This window comes from Rhinatrema bivittatum, chromosome 4 (genome assembly GCF_901001135.1).
Source record: "Rhinatrema bivittatum chromosome 4, aRhiBiv1.1, whole genome shotgun sequence".
NCBI classification, from domain to species: domain Eukaryota; kingdom Metazoa; phylum Chordata; class Amphibia; order Gymnophiona; family Rhinatrematidae; genus Rhinatrema; species Rhinatrema bivittatum.
The window spans coordinates 247415543-247441904 of NC_042618.1; the positions used below are offsets into that span (position 1 = coordinate 247415543).

General features: G+C 44.6%; 1 protein-coding gene across 1 annotated transcript in view; it reads right to left on the reverse strand.

Annotated features, from left to right (window-relative positions):
* Positions 1–25908, reverse strand: part of ERGIC2 (ERGIC and golgi 2) — a 162518-nt gene extending 136610 nt beyond the window's left edge. Inside the window, exons 1-2 of the mRNA XM_029599996.1 lie at positions 25684–25908; positions 13452–13533 (exon numbers count right to left, since the gene is read on the reverse strand). The gene's annotated coding sequence lies outside the window, so the exon portion shown is untranslated. The remainder of the gene's footprint in view (positions 1–13451; positions 13534–25683) is intronic.
* Between the last annotated feature and the right edge of the window lie 454 nt (positions 25909–26362).

Consider the following 26362-nt stretch of genomic DNA (forward strand, 5'->3'; position numbering starts at 1 on the left):
TTCAGAGATGGTTTTCAAGGGTGATGTGTCAGACGAACTGAACCAAATCACCTTGAACCTAGAAGGATGTAGTAGGCCAGACTGACAAACTAAAGAGTAGCAAATCAACTTGACTAGATGGCATGCATCCTAGGGTACTGAACGAACTCAAATATGAAATTTCTGATCTATGTGTTAAAATTTGTAACCTATCATTAAAATCATCCATTGTATGGAAGACTAGAGGTGGCCAATGTAACCCCAATATTTAAAAAGGGCTCCAGAGGCGATCCAGGAAACTACAGACCAGTAAGCCTGACTTCAGTGCCGGGAAAAATAGTGGAAACTATTCTAAAGATCAAACTCGTAGAGCATATAGAAAGACATGGTTTAATGGAACACAGTCAACATGGATTTACCCAAGGCAAGTCTTGCCTCATAAATCTGCTTCACTTTTTTGAAGGAGTTAATAAATATGTAGGTAAAGGTGAACCGGTAGATGTAGTATACTTGGATTTTCAGAAGGCGTTTGACAAAGACCCTCATGAGAGGCTTCTAAGAAAACTAAAAAGTCATGGGATAGGAGGCGATGTCCTTTCGTGGATTTCAAACTGGGTAAAAGACAGGAAATAGAGAGTAGGGTTAAATGGTCAATTTTCCCATTGGAAAAGGATAAACAGTGGAGTGCCTCATGGATCTGTACTTGGACCGGTGCTTTTCAAATTATTTATAAATGATCTGGAAAGGAATATGACGAGTGAGGTTATCAAATTTGCAGATGATACAAAATTATTTTAGAGCAGTTAAATCACAAGCGGATTGTGATACATTATATTAGGACCTTGCGAGACTGGAAGATTGGGCATCCAAATGGCAGATGAAATTTAATGTGGCCAAGTGCAAGATGTTGCATATAGGGAAAAATAATCCTTGTTGTAGTTACACTATGTTAGGTTCTATATTAGGAGCTACCACCCAGGAAAGAGATCTAGGCATCATAGTGGATAATACTTTAAAATTGTCGGCTCAGTGTGCTGCAGCAGTCAAAAAAGCAAACAGTATTAAGAATTATTAGGAAGGCAATGGTTAATAAAACGGAAAATGTCATGATGCCTCTGGACCCAGCCAACCCAGCAAATTTCCGCCCCATCGCAAACCTACCTTTTATAGCTAAAATAATGGAAAAACTTGTCAACTTCCGTCTCACCGACTACTTGGACTCCCACAATATCTTATACCCTTCTCAATTCGGTTTCAGGAAACGCCTAAACACAGAATCCCTCCTTCTTTCTTTAACGGACACCATCCTGATGGGCCTTGACAAGGGACAATCGTACCTCCTAGCCCTACTCGATATTTCTGCGGCGTTTGACACGGTAAATCACGACATCCTCATCAGCCGTCTAATGGAAATAGGCATCTCTGGCTCCGCACTGCTCTGGTTTAAATCCTTTTTGAACAACAGGCACTACAAAGTTAAAATAAACGACAAAGAATCCCACCCTGTCCCATCAAAACAAGGAGTACCACAGGGCTCTTCTCTGTCCCCTACCCTGTTTAACATATACCTACTTCCTTTATGCCAACTGCTCAATAGCCTCACCCTCACCCATTTTATATACGCAGACAATGTGCAAATCATAATCCCCATCTCGGACCCCATCTCCTCAACTCTAAATTTCTGGAACGACTGCCTACATGCCATCAACCAGCTTCTCTCGAATCTCAACCTGGTCCTAAATACGTCCAAAACGGAACTCCTGGTTATCTCCCCTAGCGATAACCACCCCTTCACTAATAACACAATAACCCCACTAGCAGGCCATGTCAGAGACCTTGGGGCCACCCTTGACTCCAGAATGAATTTCAAAAAATTCATTAACGCTACAACTAAAGAATGTTTCTTCAAGCTACAGGTCCTGAAGCATCTAAGACCGCTCTTACACTTCCAGGATTTCCGTTCTGTGCTTCAAGCAATACTGTTTTCAAAGATTGACTACTGCAACGCTCTTCTACTCGGTCTCCCCGCCTCTTCGACCAAACCTCTACAGATGCTGCAAAACGCAGCGGCCAGGATCCTTACAAACACACGGCGCAAGGACCACATCACACCTATCCTAAAAATCTTACATTGGCTCCCTATTCAACATAGAATACTGTTCAAAGCTCTCACTATCATCCACAAATCGGTCTACCAACAATCCTCTCTCCAACTCACCTTCCCTCTGGAACTACATACATCATCAAGACCGATAAGAACTGCCTACAAAAGTAAGCTCATGGCCCCTCCCAACAAATCATCAGTTCACAACTCCATCCACAAGCGAGCATTTTCGAGAGCAGGTCCCCTACATTGGAATTCGCTTCCTCAAGACTTACGCCAGGAACAATGCCATTTAACCTTCAGTAAAAAACTTAAAACCTGGCTGTTCACACAAGCCTATCGTTGAAGGATTCCATTTTAACCAACTCTCTCTCACCCTCCAACCCACCCTTCTCCCTCCCCGCACTCCCAACCTTTTTCCCTTCTCCCCCCGCAACCTCAACCCACCCTTTCCCCTCACCCCCGCCACTCCTCCCATTTGACATACCATGTATATTTCAGCTGTATATATTTCCATATATATATATATTTCCATGTATATTTCCGCTGATTATAATCCATGTTTCTGTACTACTAATTTATTGTTTTATGTTAATTTATAGTTTGGAATTTTTGTTAACTTATTGTTTGATTACTTAATTCTGTCCTATCTTCCGACATCCATGTTTTTACTCTCCCTGTTTTAATGTAACTTCTCATTTCCACTTATACATTAATTGGTTTTTTTCCCCTTGTTCTAATGTAAAACGGTACGATAAGACCTGGACTTGAGTGTCGGTATAGTAAAAAGAAGTTAAATAAATAAATAAATAAATGTTGAGACTGCACTTTGAATACTGTGTACAATTCTGGTCGCTGCATCTCAAAAAAATATATAGTTGTGATGGAGAAGGTACAGACAAGGGCAACCAAAATGATAAAGGGGATGGAACAACTCCCCTCTGAGGAAAGGCTGAAGAGGTTAGGGCTGTTCAGCTTAAAGAAGAGACAGCTGAGGGGAGATATGATAGAGGTCTTTAAAATCATGAGAGGTCTTGAACGAGTAGATGTGAATCTGTTATTTACACTTTCGGATAACAGAAGGACCAGGAGGCACTCCATGAAGTTAGCAAGTAGCACATTTAATATTAATTGGAGAAAATTCTCACACACTCAATGCACATTAAGCCCTGGAATTTATTGCCAGAGGATCTGGTTAGTGCAGTTAGTGTAGCTGGGTTCAAAAAAGGTTTGGATAAGCTCTTGGAAGAAAAATCCATTAACTGGTATTAATAAAGTAATAGCCTCTACTATTACTGGCATCAGTTGCATGGGATCTTCTTGGTGTTTGGGTACTTGCCAGGTTTCTTGTGGCCTGGTTTGGCCTTTGTTGTAAACAGGATGCTGGGCTTGATGGACCCTTGGACTGACCCAGCATGGCAATTTCTTATGTTCATTATTTAAATACGGGCCGATACAGTAAAGCGGTGCCGTGGTTACCTGGTTTTTAACCCGCTTTGGACGCACGTTTTGGACGTTTAAGGCGTACCCGCGATTCAGCATTGGCTTTTACGCGTCCTTACCGCTTGCCGAAAAGGACGTGTATCCCTTTCCGCCCGCCGCATGTATATGACATGTTAATGATCGGATTAGCCATTCCCTCCGATACAGTAACATGCGCCCAAATTATCGCCCTGCTAACCAGCTCATTTACCGCATCTTTAACCTGAATATTTACCGCCTACCCTGTCCCTGGCATTAGTGTGGGAAGTGGAGTATATGTGCACATGTTTTTCACCTCACACTCTACGTTCCCCTTGTGTGTGGGGGAAGTGGTGAAGGGGGATGTGCATGGGGTGGTGGTGCTGGTGTACTGCATTTGTTGGGTTGGCTGGGGTTGAGGGGTGCTGTGTATATGTATGCTTTTCCTTCTCTTTTCCTCCACTGTGATTTAAACGTGTGTGAGAGGGAGTGGTGGGTGTGAGGGAACAGTGCGGGTATGGGTGTATAGAGGGAGGTTGGAAGGCTGTGTGCACAAATTCCCTGTCACATTCTCCACTTCTTCCCTCTACTCCCCCCCCCCCCCCCCACCAGACTCCTGTAACTCATCCCCTCTCCTATCTTCTTCTCAATTATCTCCCATTTAAGTCCTCTAACTCATGCCCACCCTCCTCCCCTCTTTCTACCTCCTGCTTAGTTTTCCTGGCACTGGTGGGCCTTAAGTAACCCCACCAACCTTTCCACATCTGTTTGTCCTCTTTTCTGTTCCTCTAAGGGAGTCTGTAAAATCCCAGATACCTTTTTTTTTATTTCTGGCTACCACTGCTAGAGTGCTGATTGTGCCAACCATAACCCTGCATCAGCTTCAGCCTTGTGCTAGCCTGTTCCTCTGCCCCAGATGAACATTTCAATGCATGTGAATGCACAGATGCCCTTTGATGTCACCTTAGTTTGAGGTTGTGGGAGTGGACTGTGGAAGCACAGAGGGTTTGTTTGGGGGGGGGGGGGGTATATGTATTTTGGGGGGGGGTTCGTGGGAGCATTGGTGATGTTTGGGGATTGTGTTAGGGTGAAGGTGTATGGGTGGGAACAAATGGGTAATGTGGGTTGTTGGCCAGAGGCAAGTAGATGTGCAGGGTGAGTGTTACAACTTGATTTGTGGTTGTATGTGGTAGGGGAGGGTGGAAGTAAAAAGGGTTGTGTGTGATATGGCGTGAGTCAGTGTGTGAAGGATGAGTGCTACTTGGCTTGCAGTAGTATAAGTGGCTGTGAGGGCTTGTGAGAAGATGCATTTTTGTGGTATGTGGTGCTGTGAGGGGATGATTGGCTTAGGGGGCTGAGCATTGCAGCTGGGTTTGCAGGAATGTGCAGGCGTCGGGGGCATGTATGGGTGATGTGTAGTGGTGGTGTGAATGTTCTGAAGGATTGAGTAGATGGTGTGAAGTAGTGAGTGGGTATGCGGAAGGGGGCAAATATTGTGACTGGATTTCCAGCGGTGTGCATGGTGTAGGTCATTGTGCTTAGGGTGCTGGTGGGGGATGTGCGAGTGTATGTTTTGGTGGTGTGAAGAGGCTGAGTCACCAGGAAGGAGGAGTAGGTCTGTGAGGGAGGGACAGTGTGTTGCAACTGGATTTGCTGAGGTGTGTTTTGGGTGGTGATGGAGGTACCAGTGGGTGAGTAGGTGTACAGGTGGGTTGAGTGTTGTGAGTGTTGGTGATGTGAATAGTCTGAAGGGTTGAGTAGTGGGGTGAAGGAGTGTGCATGCAGAGGGAAGGGATGGTGTGTGTGGGTGGGCATGTATGCCATGGCATGTTTTTGTGATGCGAGGGGATGTTGCCAGAGCGGGAAAGTAGGTTTGCGGGGAAGGGGGTAGAGTGTTGCAACAGGGTTTACGTTGGTGGGGGTGGGAGTTTTGGTTGTGGAGATGGTGTTGGTGGTGTGCAGTGGGGAGTGTTACGAGTGGCTTTCTGATGAAGTGAATAACTGTGGGGAGTTTGCGTGTGGGTGGTTTTGGGAGGCGTTTCAGGATTGCTTTTGTGGTGAACTGTTGTGGGTGGGGGTAGAGGAGCGATTGGGTGTGAAGGAGAGCACAGGAGTGTGGAGATTTCTCATTGCACTCCCCATTTTATTATCCTTCTTACTGTCTACTTCCAGACCTTTACTCCCTCCTGCACACTTTCTTTGCACTTGTCTGCTGTCAGCACACCCTTCCTCCTCCTTCCTTGAGCAAGTGAGCAGCCTCTGGGACTTAAATTTCACAGCTTTTGTTTGCCGATTGGTTCTCTGCCTGCTGCCCATCCCTTCCATATCATCACCGACTGGGAGGATGTAAAGCCCTTTTGGGGTTTTGCTTGCCTTCCTGCTTCTATATGCGTATAAGCTGCCGCAGCATGCATTTTCCTCACATCCTACAGTCTCTCCTGCTCAGCATTTGTTTCTTCGCCCGCCCCTGCCAATCCGTGCGTACACTGCAGCTTGCACATGTGCACTTGTGCTGAAATGATTACTCAGAGCCCCTAATATTCTTATAATAGAGAGAAATATCTTTTTAGAAGCCACAATATATTTTCTCACAAAAGGATTATTTTTTAATCTTGCACACATTTAAGATCGTAACCAGGGAAAAAGATACAACTCTTAAAAGATAGTTGTTTTTTGGTTAATGCAAAATTAAGCTGGGGAATTTTGGTTCCAGAGGATGTGGTCAAAGCTGATAGCATAGCCGGGCTTAAAACAAGTTTGAACACGTTTCTGGCATATAGGTCCATGAACACTTATTAGCTAATTAGCCATGGGGAATACTGAATCGTTCATCTGGGAATCGGCAACAGAAAACTAATCTGGGTATTTCAAGTGACCCAGATTGGCCACTGTTAGAGACAGGATGCTGGGCTTGATGGACCATTGGTCTGAGTCATGATAGCATGTTCTTATGTACTCTTTGCTGAGCTCTTGCAGAATGCCAGCCCACTGTAAACAAGACCCTGATAATACTCAAGAGGTTACGTGGGCCTGCAGAACTTTAAAACCTGTTCAGAAAATACTAAGAAATTAACCTTTTTATAAAGTTATTTTACCTCCAAAGGTTAACAAAACATTGTTAAACATTCATCCTGGGGCATTTCAAAATAGCTATCTTCTGTATAGTCTATTAGTTTAAAGTACCTTTTTTGAAAAAAATATTTTTATTGTTGTTAGTGGTACCACTATTATACACACAACTTCTTAACGCAAGAACAAAACAAATATAAATAGTACCATACTAAAGCAAATGAGATGTATGCTGATATAATTTCCGTCCTAAATTTCGGGATCCATTTGGGGTTATTTTTCAATTTCTTACAGATGCAAAGACACAGTGGGCTCTTGTCCTTGAAAGCTCAGGCCTCAGTATTTCAGGAGTCCACTCTTTGTCAGTCCATGTGTGAAATCTCAAGCAGACTTTCATCCTTGAAGGCTTGTGCGTCAATAGATCGGTTAGTTTTTGAGGTGCTATAAAAATGATATGGGGGGGGGGGGGGGGGGGGGTAGCTACAGGATACAGCTGCTCCTCCCAACCTAAGCCTGCCACAGGCAGTGACCACTCGTTTCTGGTTCAGGCCATTGCAGAGGCAATGTAGCAATGCAAAAGAGAACTTGGCTTTTAATTTTGTATATAGGCATGAAATTCCTAGTCACATCACCACTTGCAGTGCCATGCAAGATCCTAGTGGCCTTACAGTCACATCACTGCAGCCCAATTGCAACTGCCTGTAGTAATCGATTTACAAGCACCTATGGAAAAATACAAAACAAGGGAAGTAAGACTGCCTTTTAAAATAAGTATAATTTCCAAAATCCAAGTCTCCTATGATAAGTAATTACAGATTTATAGATAAGAAAATTAGGTTCTTACCATTGATAATTTTCATTCCTGTAGTACCACGGATCAGTCCAGACTCCTGGGTTTGCCCCCCCCCCCCCCTCTAGAGATGGAGACAGACGTTTACAAACAAAAACTCTGCCTATATCTAGGCTGGTGCCACCTACAGTCCCGGCAGTATTACTTAATGTCAGAGCAGGAAAATCACAAATCAAACTGGCTAACGAACCTTCTAACCAGGACCAACAACACCAGTCCAACAGAATCCTCATTACCGGTTCTCAACGCCCAACTGGGAAAACAAACCAGAGATACCGATAACAGACAGAAAAGGAGCAAAATATCAAACAGACAGCAGCACGTACACTATGGCCTCTCCCGATAGTAGCACTTATCCGGGTGGGATTCTGGACTGATCCGTGGTACTACAGGAATGAAAATTATCAAAGGTAAGAACCTAATTTTCTTTTCCTTGTACGCACCCGGATCAGTCCAGACTCCTGGGATGTACCCAAGCGCACTTCACCTGGGTTGGAATCCGGAGAGGCCCGCTCTAAGCACACCTTCTCCAAACCCTCCCGCACCGGGAGCCTTGACATCCAAACGGCAGTGCCGGGAAAAAGTATGCAAAGATTTCCACGTGGCCGCCCTGCAAATCTCTTCCGCCGAGATATGTTGACATTTCGCCCAAGAAGTGGCCTGAGAGCGAGTAGAATGGGCACGCAGCCCCAAGGGCAGGGACCGACCCTGCAACATATACGCCGAATTGATGGCCTCTTTCAACCATCGCGCAATGTAGTCTTGGACGCCACATTGCCCCTTCGAGGACCACTCCAGAGCACGAACAGATAATCGGAAACCCGAAACGCATTAGTTACCTCCAGATAACGTAACAGGACGCGCCGCACATCCAATTTACGGAGGTCCTTAGCCAAAGGATCTGAATCATCGAGTTGCAAAAACGACGGTAACTCAACCGACTGGTTGACATGGAAAAAAGAAACCACCTTGGGTAAGAAGGATGGAACCGTACGCAAGGATACCCCTGACTCAGATATCCTCAAAAAGGGCTCCCTGCACGACAAAGCTTGAAGCTCGGAAATCAGACGCGCCGAAACAATGGCCACTAAGAACACTACCTTCAGTGTCAAATCCTTCAAGGTGGTTTTGCAAATAGGCTCGAACGGAGCGCCACACAAGGCCCGAAGAACAAGATTCAAATTCCAGGATGGACAAGGCTGACGAATCGGAGGCCGCAGATGTTTCGCCCATCGCAGGAAACGTGCTACATCAGGATGAGTCACCATTGGTTTCCCCTGAATCAAACCACATAAGGAACCCAGCGACGCCACCTGAACTCGCAAGGAACTACATGAAAGACCCTTAGACAAACCGTCCTGCAGGAACAGAAGGATATCCGGCACGGTCGCTCGCGTAGGAACCACGTCCCGGTCCAGACACCACGATTCAAACAACTTCCAGACTCTAACATAAGATAAGGAAGTAGACGTCTTCCGGGAGCGTAATAGAGTAGCGACCACCGGTTCCGCGTAGCCCTTAGATCTCAGCCTTTGCCTCTCAAAAGTCAGGCCGCTAGACAAAAGCGATCAACCTGGTCGAAACACACGGGTCCTTGGTGCAGAAGGTCCGGAACATACGGGAAACGGAGAGGCTCCTCCACCGCTAGGTTCAGGAGGTCTGCGAACCACGGGCGCCGTGGCCACTCGGGCGCCACCAGAACAACGTCCGCCGAGTGTACCTCGATCCGCCGCAACACCTTTCCTATGAGTGGCCACGGAGGAAACACAGAGTACTACGTTCGTCGGCCATGGAAGAGCCAGAGCATCTACTCCCTCTGCTGCCGTCTCCCGACTTCGAGCAAAAAACCGAGGCGCTTTCACATTGCGGAAGGTTGCCATCAAATCGATCACAGGTGTGCCCCACCGAGCACAAATGAGCCAGAAGGCATCCTCCGCTAGCTCCCACTCTCCTGGATCCAGCCAATTTCAGCTCAAGAAATCGGCCTGAACATTGTCTACCATGGGAGGCTGCGAGACAACTGAGATGATGCTCCGCCCAGGCAAACATGAGACAAGCTTCGGACGCTACAGCCTGACTCTTGGTTCCCCCTTGTCGGTTGATGTACGCCACCGTGGTCACGTTGTCAGACAACACTCTGACTGCCCTGCCGCGAATGAGTAGTAGGAACTCCAGAAGAGCCAGCCGAACCGCTCTGGTTTCCAGACGATTTATGGACCACGACGCTTCCTAAAGCGACCACTGCCCCTGTATTGAAAGCTGTAAGCAAACCGCTCCCCAGCCGAGCAAACTGGCATCCGTGGTAATGACCGTCCAAGACGGGATCTCTAAAGGAACCCCGCGACTCAAGTTGGCCGGACACAACCACCAATCCAAGCTGTCCCTGGCTGTCAGAGTCAGGGGCAGATAGAATTCTTCAGAGAGTGGGTTCCATCGGGAGAGCAACGCTGACTGTAAGGGCCACATATGAGCGAATGCCCAAGGTACCAATTCCAGTGTTGACATCATGGACCCCAACACCTGCAAATAGTCCCAGACAATGGGCACCTGCTTGGATAACAATCTGCGAACACGCGCTTGCAATGTGAACATTCGGTGTTGTGTAAGAGAAACCGTTCCCTGACGCGTGTCGAACAACGCTCCCAAAAACTCCAGGGACTGCGATGGCGTCAACTGACTCTTGGAGACATTGACTATCCAACCGAGCTTATCCAACAATTGGAGAACCCACTGGATCGCTGCTCAGCAGAGCGTCTCCAACTTGGCACGGATTAGCCAATCGTCCAAATACGGGTGCACCAACAGACCTTCCCTCCAGAGGTGTACTGCCACTACCACCATAATCTTGGTGAACGTTCGAGGCGCTGTGGCCAGACCGAACGGGAGCGCCTGGAATTGAAAATGCTGCCCCAGCACTGCAAACCGAAGGAACTGTTGATGCTCTGCCTGAATGCCGATGTGGAGATACGCCTCCGTGAGATTCAGGGAGGCCAGAATCTCCCCCGTCGCACGGACGCGATCACAGAACGTAAAGTTTCCATTCAAAACCGAGGAACCCGCAGACATTTGTTGACCCCCTTCAGGTCCAGGATGGGCCGAAACGTTCCTTCCTTTTTTGGTACTACAAAGTAAATGGAATACCAGCCCCTGCGAAGTTCGTTGACCGGAACGGGAACGATCGCGCCGAGCTCCCTGAGACGATCTAGTGTGGCCCGTTTCGCTCGTCGCTTCGCTGAGAACCCGGCAAGGGGATACCAGAAAAAACGGAAACGGCCGGTGTAAAAAATCTAACTCGTAACCGTGTCTTATCACATCTAGACTGGTCCGACGTGATCCTGGGTCCATTCCTAGTAAAAACGGCCGAGACGCCCCCCAATTCTGGGAACAGAGGAATGGACCGGCCGCCCATCATTGTGCAGGTTTGCCCCCCTGCACAGGCTGACCGGCGCCCGAACAACCGAAACGGCGCCCGCTAAAGGACTGCGAATAAGATTGTTGATGCTGTGCACTGTGACGAAAAGAAGAAACGGATCCCCGGGAGATTAGAGGCCGGTGACTACCGCGAAAATGCGACCTGGAAGGGCCAGCCCCCCCGAGACCACGGCATGTCCTCCGGTAAACGGTGAACCTTAATTCTCCCCCAGGGATTCAATCAAATCTTCCAATTCTTTACCAAACAACAGTCTCCCCTTGAAGGGCAAGGAACCTAGTCGTGCTTTAGAAGTCACGTCCACCGACCAATGTCGTAACCACAACAGCCTCCGCGCGGCCACCACCGAAACCATCGTCCTGGCCGAAGTGCGAAGAAGATCATAGAAGGCATCCGCACTATAAGTGATCACCACCTCCAAGCGACTTGCTTGGCGTGCTTCTTCTGGCGACAGAGACTCATTGGCCAAGAGCTGCTGTGCCCAGCGGAGACCTGCCCGAAGGGAAAAATTACTACAAATCGCCGCACGAATTCCCAATGCGGAGACTTCGAAGATCTTTTTCAGCTGCACCTCCAGCTTCCTGTCTTGCAAATCCTTAAGAGCAGTACCTCCGGTGACCGGAATGGTAGTTTTCTTTGTGACCGCCGCTACTGCCGAGTCTATCTTCGGCATGCGCAGCATGGCCAGGGCGTCCTCCGGTAAGGGATAGAGTTTATCCATCGCCTTCGCCACCTTCAGCCCCAAATCCGGAGTGTCCCATTCCTTAAATAGCAAATCAGAGGCAGAAAAATGCAAAGGAAAGTCTGAAGAAGGCCCCCGGAGACCCAAAACGACCGGGTCCGTTACTCCGAGCCGGGACTCCTCCTGTGGCACCTGGATCCTTAATTCCCCCAGAATTTCTGGGATAAGAGGTCCCAGCTCCTCCTTCCGAAACAAACGGGTCACCTTCGGGTCATCCCCCTCGGTAGCATGGGCCCCTCGGTCTCCGTCCCCATCAACCCCCCTCAGGGGCTGGGACGGAAGCTCTGTATCCCCGGACGGGTCCTCCGGCTCATCCATGTCAGATTCTAGCTCCCCCCTGGGAACCGAGGACCGGAGTGGTCGAGCCCTACTCTGGCCCTCCGACCCCGGACCTGGCTTGGACCTTTTCTCCGCCCAAGGCCCCGAATCCGGGGTGGAGGTCTCCCATGCCCTCTTCTTGGCCCGTCTACGGGCCTTGAAGGCCTTATGCATAAGCAGAACAAACGTGGACCCAAAGGACGAGTCCGAGTCCAAGGCCTCTTCTTCCTCCCGCTCAGAGGGATGTGGAGAGAAAGCCCCCATAGCAGAAGCACGACTGTCCCCCTTGGGACCCCTCCGCTGCGGGGATAACCTCGGCGGAGGGTCGCCCTCCCCCTCACACGCCGGCAACGCGCCTGCCGCGGCTTCCCTCGGACCTAAAATGGCCGCCGAAAACGCCGGCGAAGAAAACAAAATGGCGCCCAGACCCGGCGTCCCCGAAGCCGGCCCCGCACTAATCGCCAGCCTGCCAACCTCGGGACCGGCGCATACCTGCCTGCTGCCCCGGGGACCCTGCCAGCGTCACGGCCCCCCTCTCCCCGCCGGAAACGCATGACGAACACAGGCTGTCCCTTGACAGCCACGTGGCCGCGGACCCGCAGGCCTGACATGCAGCTCTCTGCGGCATCGCGGCCCCGACGAGGAAAAAAGGGTAGGCACAGTACAAAAAAGAAAAGATCTCCCCGGCGACGGCAGTCCTCTACCTCCTCCCTCACAGGAACAGGACAGGAAAGACTAAGCACAGACAAAAGAAGAAAAAAACAGGCAGTACTTTTTTTTTTTTTTTTTTTTTTTTTTTTTTTTTTTTTTTTACACACACACACACACACACACAGTTACCGGTAAATCAAGTCCGGGTCCAGCTGGGGGGAGGGAACTGGGCACCCCGATGTCACCCCCAGCCCTGATAAACGCTGACAGTGGAGCTCCCCCACGTAACAGCGGCCTCAACCAGAGGGGATGGCCCCTCAGGACCTCACTACCCTCTGGGAGGCAGGCTCGGTGACCAGCAGGCAAGCCTCTGCGGTCCGAACCCCAATCCGTCGGCTTCCTACTCTCAAACTGCTTTCTCTTCCTTTTTTTTTTTTTTTACACACTAACTACCACCTAAATCTAGGCCTCAACACAGACTGTAGGTTTGGCACCCTTTCCACCTGCTAGGAGACTGAAGAATACTGCCGGACTGTAGGTGGCACCAGCCTAGATAGAGGCAGAGTTTTTGTTTGTAAACTTCTGTCTCCATCTGCTAGAGGGGGGGGCCAAACCCAGGAGTCTGGACTGATCCGGGTACGTACAGGGAATTTATTTACAGTAAAATGCCTACCAAACACTCTGTGATTCTTCACTTTCTGAACATTTTATCTAGAGGTGTGTACTGCTGAGTAAAAAGATTAGTAGCTTAGTAAATAATGGCAGATATAGACCCAATCAGTCCATTCAAATAGTCCATCCAGCAAGTCATAATGGAATGTAAAAGTTACATGCATCACCTTCTTACCTTTTCTCCTCTTTTTTTAACCAGAAGATTTACAGAACAATTTACACCAAAGCAAAAATGCTCAGTATTACGGAATCAAGTTCTGAAAGACAAGATGAGAAATGTTAATTGTATATTTATCTGACAAGAGATATTTTCTATTTAAATCTCATAACCAGCTAACGCACTATGGGCCGGATTTTAAAAGGGTTACGCGCATAAGTTATGCGCGTAACCCTTAAAAAAGCCCCTTGCGCGCACCGAGCCTATCTTGCATAGGCTCAGTGGTGCGCGCAAGCCCCGGGACTTACGCGTGTCCCGGGGCTTTGCAAAGGGGGAGTTTCGGGGCAGCGGCACGAATCTCGGGGCGGAAGGCATGTCGGGGGCATGGTCTAGGCCTCCGGATCAGCCCCCGGGTCGGGTGATGGCACGCCTGCAGCCCGCTGGTGTGTGCAGATTTACGCCTGCCTCTGGCAGGCGTAAATCTGCCAAAAAAGGTAGGGGGGGGCGGAAGGAAAGTTCCCTCCGAGGCCGCTCCAATTTCGGAGCGGCCTCAGAGGGAACAGGCAGTGCACGCCGACCCCGGATTTTATAAGATTTGCGCATATCTTATAAAATCCAACATACTTTTGTTCGCGCGTGGTGTGCGAACAAAAGTACGCGCGCGCTGTTTTTGAAAACGTACCCCTGTGCAATTACAATCTAACTTCCATGAACTGGCCAACTGGCAGCAGCTATTTTCATTACATGTCTGTTCCATGTCCTGCATAACACTATACAAAATGCACAAAAAGAGCATGTTGGATGCTAGGGGGGGAGAAAAAAAAAAAAAAGTTGCTGTACCAAAAAACTTCCCTGTCATGCAGAAAAAAAGGCAGCAGTATTATCACATTACTGTACATCAATTTCACAGTTGATCATTAAGATTTCACTTTGAGCATTCTGCTTATTTTCAGGAAGACAAGCATTTTGCAGTTTTTAAAAGCTCCTTTCATCATTATTTATTTATTTATTTATTTAAAGTTTTTATATACCGGCAATCATGAAAACATATCTTGCTGGTTTACATAGAATGGGGGTGCAATAAAATACATAGAACTTAAGAATAAAGAACTAGAACTGTGGTGACAGAAGGTACAGTTACATTTAACAAGGTGGCCAAACTTGGAGTAGGAAAAATAGAAAAGAGGATAGAAAATGGTTAAACAATATACAATTTAAATGTAGTATACAAAATAGATAAATGTTATAAACAAACGGCAAGGTGATTTAGGAGTTATTGGATTGTGTCATTGAGTTGTGTCCGGAAAGGCTTGCTTGAATAACCAAGTCTTAAGTTTTTTCCTAAAATTTGGGAGGCAAGGCTCCTGTCTGAGGTCTGTAGGAATGGAATTCCACAGTAGAGGGCCAGCTGTGGAGGTGGCACGATCTCTTACGGTAATGTGTTTGGTCGTTTTCGCTGGGGGAACCAGGAGGGAACCTCTATATGCATCTCTGGTAGGTCTGGTGGAATTATGTACTTGGAGAGGGAATTGGAGATCGAGAGTGGTGAGTTGATGTATAGTTTTATAGGTGATAGTTAAGGCTTTATACATGATGCGGAAGTATACGGGTAACCAATGAAGCTCTTTCAGGATGGGTGAAATGTGGTCTCTTTTCCTTGCGCCTGTCAGAATACGGGCAGCTGAATTTTGAACCATCTGTAGTGGTTTGGAGTATGATGAAGGTAGACCTAGCAATAGGGAGTTGCAGTAGTCCAGTTTCGAAAATATGACTGCTTGGATGATCGTTCTGAAGTCTTGAGCGTGGAAAAGAGGTCTTATCCTTTTCAGGACCTGGAGTTTGTAGAAACAGTCTTTGGTTGTTTTGTTGATGTGTGCTTTGAAGTTTAGCCGGTTATCTATTAACACTCCTAGGTCTCTAGTTTGTGTGGTAGGGAGATTGGTGGGAAGAGTACTGTTGTTGGTGTTGTTTTCAGGTGAGATAAGAAGGATCTCAGTCTTGGAGGAATTTAAGATGAGGTGTAGACTGTTGAGTAGTTTGATTTTTTGGTGGCATGATTCCCAGTAGTCAAGAGTATTAGAGTATGTGTCTTTGATGGGGATGATGATTTGGATATCGTCTGCGTATAGAAAAAACTTTAGATTGAGGTCGGTGAGAAGTTGGCATAGAGGAAGAAGGTAAATATTGAATAGAGTCGGAGATAATGAAGAACCTTGTGGGACTCCTATGGTAGAGTCAAATCTTGAGGATTCCTTGTTTTGGAGTTTGACTTTGTAACCTCTATTGTTGAGAAAGGTTTTAAACCAGGAAAGGACGGTGCCTCTGATTCCTATGGATGACAACTGGTTTAGGAGGATAGCGTGGTTGACCGTGTCGAACGCTGCGGATAGGTCTAGCAAGATCAAAAGGAATGAGTTTCCTTTGTCGAGGCCCAGTAGGAGATGGTCTGTCAAAGAGATAAGGAGAGATTCTGTGCCTCGGTTTTTTCGGAATCCGTGTTGAGGGGCAAAGAAGAGATTATTGTCTTCGATGTAGTTTGACAGTTGAGAGTTGACTAGTTTTTCCATGATCTTGGCGATGAATGGGAGGTTAGCAATGGGTCGGAAGTTGTTGGGGTCCTTCGGGTCAAGGTTGGGTTTCTTTAGGAGTGGTGAGATTGAGGCCATTTTGAGATCATCTGGGAAGGATCCTTGGGCTAGAGAGCAGTTGATGATATTTGTTAATGATGTGGCTATTGAGTCAGGAATAGATAGGAGTAGTTTGGTGGGGATGTGGTCAGCAGGATGAGACGAAGGTTTCATTCTTCTCAGGATGGTTTGTATCTCAGTGGAAGAGATGGGCTCAAAAGTGTTTAGGCTGGAGTTTATGTAAGTCGGGTGATTATATGTCGGGAGGGCATCAGCTGTATTGGAAGGCAGTTGAGTTAAAAGATTGTTGATTTTATTTTGGAAAAACTGGGCGAGTTCTTCAGCTTTGGATTGTGTCAAGTCGCTGGGGATTTCTCGTGGTATAGTTTGAGTGAGGCTGGATACATAAGCGAAGAGGGCTTTAGAATCAAAGACCAAGTTGTGAATCTTAGATGCAAAGTAATCTTTTTTTGATTTTGAAGTGAGGGCTTTGTATTGGTATAGCGTGGATTTGTATGATGAAATGGTGAAGTCACAAGGAGTTTTACGCCAAGTCGCTTCTTTCTTTCTTAAACTTTGTTTTAGTTTTCTGAGTTCATTGGTGAACCAAGGTTGTCTGTTGGAGGCATTGGTGTGAGATTTTTTTATAGTTGAAGGGCAGAGCTTGTTTGCTATATTTTCTGTTATATTATTCCAGGAGCGAATGGCAGTGTTCGGGTCGGTGAGATCTAATAGAGGGAGCTGTGACTCTAGCAAGTTGTTGAGATCATCTGGGGAGCATCGCCTCCTGTATTGGAATGAAGGTGAAGGGATATTAGGAGTGGTGGTTTCTTTCAAAGTGAAAGAGGTAGAGATAAGCATGTGGTCCGACCATGGTACTTTTTGGATCTTCAAATTTGATGTAGTCGTAATGCCTTTGTTGCTGAAGATCAAGTCCAGTGTGTGGACTTGATCTTGATATTATGAATATAAAGTCAAATGGACCATTGCTATGATGACCATTTTCTACATAGGCATCACATGGATACACAAAGCATAGAGTAAAAATACCAACACAGGGAAAAATGTTAAATAAATGGGATATTTATAATAAATAAATGATTCAGTGGTGGTTGAATCCACACAGAAGAAAGCAAAGAGAACAAGAGTGCATTCTTCTAATCCTCCTGGGAAAGACAACCACTTTCTGGATAATCTAGGTCGTAAGGTATTCCAGGGTGCTATGCTAAATTCCAGAATAGCAGCTTATCAGCTATATATCACCCAATACCAACGAAACCTCTGGAAGCAGATGGAGGATTTCATTCCATCTCTCTCCCCAAGAATACAGAGAGTCAGCACAAAACCTCGTCCACAAGGCTTTTGAAGCTGGAAAACATGAGGTACGAGCTGCATACGATTCTTTTGAGACATCATCCAGAATTGGGGTGACATCGGTAATGGAGCCCTATGACGGAAAACTTCCTGTCAAAGTTTCTAAAAAGCTTTGACTGACACTGGCACACTGAGTGCACTGAGCATGCTCAGCATGCTATGATCCCTGCGTCCACAGGGTTCTCCCTTCAGTCTCATATGTAGCAATAAGCTTTAGCAAAAATAAAATAATCAAATGTATCAGACCCAACTCCGCGGGGTGGCGGGTGGGTTTCGTGAGGACTACATCCTGCTGTCCTGGGATAACACCTATTACAAGGTAAGCAATTTTGCTTTATCCCAAGACAAGCAGGATGCTAGTCCTCACATATGGGTGATTAGCAAACTAGAGGCTGAGTCATTTTGTAGTGAATCAACATTGCAGTATTGTTGGTAAAAATGAGGAAGCCAAAATCACAGCAGGTTGGATGTAGAAGGAGTTGGGAATATATTGGAAACAAGTTCTGTAAGACAGATTGTCTAAAGGCTGAATCTTGTCATTCTTCTTTGCCCAAGCAATAATGAGCTGCAAAGATGTGAAGGGAACTCCATGTTGCAGCTTTACATATGGTAATAATGGGCACTGAACGATAGTGTACTACTGATGTAGACATTTATTTATTTAGTGATTTTTTATATACCGCGGCACGTTAAAAACATCACCTCGGTTTACAATAAACAATAATTCAGCAAGTCTTTACAGACAAATTGAAATAAAGTGGACATGATATATATCAAAATAACAACAACATAAAAACAAATACAATAATCCAATGGAGATCATATTCCCTAGTTAATGGCAAGTCTAATAATAAATGGTAGTTCAGAGACCAATAAAGTCAAAATTAGCAGTGAGAATGATAAAATCGGCGTGTAGCAATGATTCAGGGAGAACAGGAAAAGAAATCGGCATTTCAGAAGAGGAGAGGATCATTAGCCGTTATTAGACATAGCCATTATTAGACATAGCTGTTATTACGTGTGCTGTTACTTGCCCTTGGAGAGGAACTTTTGCTTTTTCACAACAGATTTCGATACAGTCTGTTAGTCAGTCGGAGAGAGTCCGTTTTAATACCACAACTCTTGGTTCATTTTTTTTGTGAAAAGAAACAAAGAGTTGGTTGGATGTCCTATGGACTGCTGTGTGGTTCAGGTAAAAAGCTAGTGCACGCTCCCAGTCTAAGGTGTATAAGACTCTCTCTCCTTGGCTAGAGAGAGGTCTTGAAAAGAAAGTAAGCAAGAGTATTGACTGATTAAGTGATGATCTGGTACTACTTTTGGTAGGAATTTGGGGTGAGAGCAAAGGACTACTCTGTCATGCAGGAACTTTATGTAGGGTGAGTATGTGACAAGAGGTTGCAACTCACTGACCCTCCTAGCCGATGTAATGGCTACTAAGAAAAATACTGTTTTATGTAAGAAATTTCTTGTCGCAGGAATGTATTACAATTTAATGATCAATGGTCGAATGGGAGGCTTAAAGTGAAGTAAGCCTCTGATAACCGGACATACTAGGGGTTACGCTGTTATTGGCGTATACCCGTTTCCCCTGTGGTATGCCAATAAATAATAAATTAGGCCCCCTCTCCCAAAAGTACAAAAATCTAATAAAATACTAGGACAAAAAAAAATAAAATATATATATATATATATTTGAAACTTTTATATACCGACATTAGTATACATCATACCGGTTTACATTATCAACTAAAAGATGGAAAATACAATGAACAGTGTTGGGGGGGGGGGGGGGGGGCTAACAAGGGTGGATACAATGCAGAACGACAGAGAAACTAGGCAGAGGAGAAGATAGGTCAACTTCACAAAAAATCTCAACCGGGCATTGGAGGTAAAATATTTACACGATGAGTACATAGGTAAAAAATATGGTAGTTAACATAAGCACTGGGGGGAAAGAAATTTTAAAGGTGAGGGGAGGATGAGGTAAGGGTCTTAATGGAAGAAGTGGCGGAGGGATTAAGGTTGCAAGATGGACAGGGACAAGGGGATTAGTCTGGGAAGGCTTATCTAAAAAGCCAAGTTTTTAGCTTCTTTCTAAATTTCAAGGAGCAAGGTTCCGTTCGGAGCACTGTGGGAAGGGCATTCCAGTGCTTAGGACCAGCAATGGAGAAAGTGTGTTCTCTTGTAGTGGTAAGGTGGGCCTTTATGATGGAGGGTGCCTTTATTGATGTCCCTGGTTGGTCGGTCCGTGACATATCACATGTCCGTGATATATATATATATATAGCCAAACTTTTGGTATATGTATACCTAACTGGTGCTTAGTATAAACTACAAAAAAATCCAAAGGGGGAAGGAAAGAGAGCACCTATATTGTTTTATAAATGTTAGATACCACAAATTTTTGCTATATTAAAAATTAATATTTATTAGAAATGTTATAAAAAATGATTTACATACAATACATATTATTCATACATAAATTTAATATTAAAATTCCTCATTAACCTCATAATACCTCCTCAACCCTAAGCTATAACTAATCTCACAATGTTACCGATTTGACCACCTCCTATATATCAATGGGATATGTGAGATATGCAATTACGTTATCAAAAGATACCCCATCAGTTTCCCACTGTAACTGAAATATGTGATTACACCATCAAAACCACACAGTGGGCAAATTATAGTTATTAAAACATAACTTGGAAAAGGAGCTATTTTCTCAGTAATGTACTGTATTATTTATTAATAGAAAATTGGATGCATGTTACATGTAGTAAACAAGTGACTTGTATTGTATGTACTTCTTGTATGTATTATTTAATAGTAATGAGCCATATATATAATAGCTTCATAATAAATTAAAAATGTATTGTGTTGATATATAGGGGGTCGTCAAATTGGTAACAGTGTGAGATTAGTTATAGCTTAGGGTTGAGGAGGTGTTATGAGGTTAATGAGGAATTTTAATATTAAATTTAAATATGAATAATATGTATTGTATGTAAATCATTTTTTATAAAATTTCTAATAAATATGAATTTTTAATATAGGAAAGAAAAATGTGTGGTATCTAACATTATAAAACAATATAGGTGCTTTTTTCCTTCCCCTTTTTAGGAGTTTTTTGTAATATATAATGCTCATACCCCATGGTGTATAGTCTATATATATATATATATATATATATATATATATATAGACTAAAGCAACAGAGGCGAAAAACATGCAAGTTGCTACTGTGAGAATAAAATTTACTATAGACACCACTGTAACACTTTGGCATTATGTTGTAGCAGCTTGAAAAACAAAAAAAAACTCAGATCACAATATGAACATTTTTAATTATGATTCTAGCAATATTAAAACTTGCTGCTTTTAGATATACACAGAACTAGGATTTAAATCAGGGCATCCCAAACTTGTAGCCAATATGACCCCATTTTAGTACTCAAAAATTCACATGACCCCCAGAGGAAGACCAAAAATATTAGGGGGAAGGTACCCCTCCAACAAGCACTTATCACTCTTCCTGCAATTCAGAGGGGCCTCTTCTCCTCTAGCGGGTCCCCTCTCCAGCTCCCTCCCAACCTTTCTGCATATCACCAGCTGAACCCTCTCTAAGCTCCAAGCCCTTCTTTATAACTTATTTATTTTATTTAAGAGGTTTTATATACCGATGTTCATGAAAAATCATATCCACTAAATTAGTAACTTCCCACTGATCCTCTATTATCCCCTCACTCTCACCCTAACCCCCATTCCCTCTCTCATCTCCTACAAGCCCTTCTTTCACACTCCCCTACTGATTCCCTCACATCTTGCCTCCTCTCTCATCCTCCACAGGCAATCCCCTCCCCTCCTTATCTAGCCCTCAAATCTCTCCTGCATCTCATCCCACCTTGCAAATAGACCATTTGCCAAATATTCCTCTGGCCAGAGTAACTGAAATTTTCCTTTTGGCCTTGGGCCACATGTGGATGACAGCTGGTGGGAAGAGAGGTCAAGCTGCCGATGGGGGAAACATTCTCTTATGTAGGTTCAGTGTTGGGTGAGAAGAGAGGAGCAGCAACAATATAACACTGACCCAAAGCCCTTCCCTCATGGCTGGTCCTTAATGGAGGATGGAGATCTATAAGCAGCAGCATTAGTATGGGGCCAGTGGGCTACTGCAAGCTCATGGGCCTTGCAGTGGTCTTTATTCCACCTCGTGCATAGCTTCCCAATACCACATAAGATCATACATGGGCAGTGCCATAGCAAGGCCTGTTAAGTGTATGGCCCCACACTGACTCCATTACAAATGGTGCTGCTGCTGGCAACTGAAGACTGCAGCCATTTCAGGCACTTATGACCCCAGCTGAAGCTTTTGTGACCCCATTTGGGGTCCCATCCCACAGTTTAGGAGTCCCGATTTAAATATTTGATTATGAAACCCTAAGCATCCAAGCTAAGCAGCTGTGGTGCTGAGTAGTTTTATTTGCGTTCTCCAGTAAGCTCATCATGGTCCAGGAATATAAAATCTGGAAACATTAATTAATATATAAAATACACATAAAAGCTTTATTTCATCAAGTTTCATTTGTTCATATATTCCTTGGCTTACACATCCTAGATATGTTAAGAGTGACAATTGTGGTATACATTTATTAGCAGTATCTCTGATGCAGGGAAGGCAATTCATAATGTCTAAACCCTATAATTTTGCATACATAGTTGTTTTAGTATATTCAAACAGGAAGCAGCTCAATCAGTGGTTCTCAACCTTTTTTCCCCCATCGTGACACACCTGACAGATCACATCACATCTGTGACACACTGCCCATTACAATTCACGACGGAAAAAAAAAATAAAGGCCCAGTATTATTTTTATTGCTAAGATGGACATAAGGGAAAGATAAGTACTCTGTCTGAACAGAAATTGCATAAATAGTGAACATCCCATACCAAAACAGCACCAATTTCCAGCACTCAAACAGTACTACCTTACAAGACAAAACTGAAATTATTATACAAGGCCTTAAAACTCCAATACTACTCCTATTCAGAAAACAGACCATGCCAGGCTTACACAGAAACTACACACCAGCAGAATACCTCACCTCAGACACATGTGCAGACCTTCACCTAACAAAGAATAAAGAGACCATAAAGCATAACTAGAAACCATGCAGACAAAAACTGAACTGGAAACCGCAACAAGTCAGAGAGACTGTATGCACTGTAACAAAGGAAAAAAGAGAAACATCACCGGTCCTCATAAAACAAATCAAGAAATATAAAATCAATAGCAGTAAAACCATATTAACAAAAAGAACAGATTATTTCAAAACAGCTGATGAATGGAATATCCGATAATTAAAAACTCGTATCAAAAATTTCTAGAGACCAATAAAATATTTCAAAATAGCAGGCACAAAGACCCAATAATGAGCAGTAATAAGGATAAAAAAATGCTTTGCTCTGCATATCTGGGAACATTTGATATCCAAGTGCCCTGAAATTGTTTTGAATTAGCAGGAAGAGGGATGGTTTGCTTACAACTTTCTCCTCTGTCACACACAAACTGGCTCTCAATCACAAACATATTTATATACACATGCTTTTTCTTTCACTTATATACGCTCTTAATCACACACTTACATACATGCTGTCTTTCCCTCACACACTGGCTCTCAATCACACAGACATATACTCTCTCTCTTACTTATACACACAGGCTATCATACATACACATGATCTCTCTCACTTACACATGCACATTCTCAATCACACAAACAGGTTCTCAATCACTTATATACATGTATGTCTCACACACATACAGGATCTCAAACACAGGCTTGCTCACTCTCATTCTCCCCCCACTGAACTAGTGACAGCAGCAGCCTCCTTCATTTCCCATCTTAGCAGCAGCAGCAGCCTCCACCACTTCCAGCCCTCGCGGGCTCGAGAAAGGACTCCCATCAGCCACGGGGGGCTGACGTTGCTCCTTCTTTACTCCGTGCCGCTCTTCTTCGGGCTAATGCTGCACACTCTAGCATGGTCTCTTCTTGCCATGCACGCGGCCGCTGCTCACCACTTCCTTTTCCGGGCCACAGGGGGCAGGAAGAAGAGACCATGCTGGTACCACCGACTCCAGCTCTCCTGCTGCATTCCGCCCGGGCTATCAGCATTTTAAGCCTGGGCAGAAGATAAGTTATCATCTCGCTGGGGCAGGGGGAGCAGCTGGACCAGCGGGGGACCGGGAAGTGTGGCGACACACCTGAGTGTGCTTGGTGACACAATGGTATGTCACGACACACCAGTTGAGAACCGCTGTATTAAATACTGTGCAAATATAAAATCAAGGAACAGAAAATAAAACCAAGGATATCGTAAAGCATTTCTATTAATCCATACAAGCACCAGAATCTTGAGCATTGTGTGCGGTCCAGCTTGTCCCATCTCACAAAAGATAAATGAATCTAGAAAATGTACAGGGAAATGCAACCAAAATGATAATGGGAACGAAAGTTCCCCTATAAGGTAAGGGTATAGTCATTAGCGCTCTTCAACTTAGAAAAGAAACAGCTGAGAGGAGATATGACAGGTTTATAAAATCATGAGTAAGGTGGAATGAATCTGGAATGGCTATTTACCCTTTCAAACAGGACTAGGGGTCACGCCATGAAATAGACAAACTGCAAATTTAAAACAAATCAGAAAAAGCATTTCTTTGCACGCAGGCAATAAGTAAACTAATTTGTTGCCAGAGGATGTGATGAAAGCAGTTAACATAGCTGGATTTAAAAAAAAGCATTAGACATGCTAATGGAGGAAAAGTCAATAAATCATTGTTAGCCGTATAGAGATATCACTGGATCTGTTCTTTGGGATCCTGCCAAGAGCACTGGTGACCTGGATTGGCCACTACTAGAGATAACAGGTTGGGTTTGATAGACCTTTGTCTAACCCAATATGACCTTTCTTATGTTACATGATGTTCTCAAGATTGAACATTACTTTTCATTTGGTTCTGCATATAAATGCTCCAAACAAAATCAGCAGTTCAAATAGTAATATGTCAAAACATATTCAAAACTCACTTACATTGTGTTACTTCTCAGCAACATTTCTATTGAAACTTATTTGGCATGTAGTTTTAGAAATTCATTTAACACAATGTGCTTGCTTCTTGAAGGCTTTTAACAAACACTGCAGCCTATCAGCATTGGCCAACTTGCATTTACAGTAGCACCACCTCTAATGTAGGTATGACTGTAAGGAAATCGGTTATATTACATTACAAGTTTCTACAGTTATTCAAACTGTTATCTTAGAAGGATTCCCTCCATTAACTACACATTAATAAAATAGTTACCAAAATCACCAAATATGTAAAAGGGAGGAAATCAGCAAGTTTGTTCCTCGCGAGGGAGGAATGATTTGCCTCTACTCCCTCCCCCAAGCTGGATTGCAATTACAGTTTTTCAAACTATTGCTATGATTTTGTTTTTTATATCCCTATTTCTTTTGCCCCTCCCGCTCTGAAAAATATGCTGTAGGGACTCTTGTACAGTTCCAAGTTCATTTGAAATTATTTATACGCCAAACAGTTAAAAACGAACAAGGAAAAAAAAAAACTGTCCAGGTCGTTTTACAAGCAATTCACTAACTAGACTAACTGCATCTCCTCAAAACTCAAGTTTATTTTTTGAGTTGAGCTACAACATTCTCTGCTGTCACCCCCATTTCAATACTTGTTCGATACAATACTCAACTAACTATTAAATAAAAAAAAGAATGCAACTATTCAGTCATTTCTTCTCAACCTATATTAATGTATAGCGAGCCCTGTCAGTCACCGTCTACTGTTCCTTGAATATCACTGAGAAAGAGAAGCAAGCGCGGGAAAAAAAAAGTATTTACAGGATTACAATATTTGAAGGGAAGAAGAGAAACAGCAATCTGAAGGAATAAACCACTAGACAAGATGGAAAGCAAGAATATTTGAAGATTTTACAGCATTAGAAAGCAGGGCAAAGCAGAGAAAGAGAAGCTATGAAGTTGTGGGGGGGGGGGGGGGTGTATTCAGTATTCAGGCTACATGGAGGGAGGGATAGTTAATGCCACCTACAAAGGTTAATAAAGAATCGGTCCAGAGTTTGGGAGGGACACACGCAGGTTGCTGCTGCCCAGGTGCAGGTAGAACATTCATAGGTTCTGTGCACCAGAAGGTCACACAGAGAGCGCGTAAACCTACCTCAGGATCACGCATAAGCCCGGAGATCTCGGCACTGCACAGCATTTCACGTCAGAAGGCGCGCAAGAGGAACATAGGAACGGGAATCATTCGAAACCAGCAGCAGCAACCCCTCCACACACCGGGAAGTAGATTCTCACCGCTTCCTTTCCACCATGAAAGACCAGCTGGCGTCAGCTGGCCCCGCCCCTTCCCCAGTGCGCAGACTCGGCGGCAGACGCCCTCCCCCCTTGTGTTTTGGCAACAATGCGCATGTGCAGTGATTTCTGCTGCTTTCTGATTTATCTGCGGCTGCGTTTTGGGTTTTTTATACTCTGTATTTGAATGACGCGCTATTATACTTTATATATTATCTTCTGTGGACAGGTGGTGGTGTTCTTAGAGGTGAAAAACCTGCAGTCAGAATGTGCCGAGGGCTGAACCTTGCACATGTTACGTTGCATGAAAGAGGGCAATCCTTATAAAAGACAAATCATACATTAGATTTTTTTTTTTATATTCCGCTTTTTGTATTTTTTATAAGTATTTCAAAGTGGATTACATTGAGGTACTATAGGTATTTCCCTATCGCCTGACGGTTTGTACCTGAGGCATTGGAGGGTAAAGTGACGTGCCCAAGATCACCAGGAGTGACAGTGGGACTTGAACGGTGGTGTGCTAGTTCATAGCCTGCTGCTCT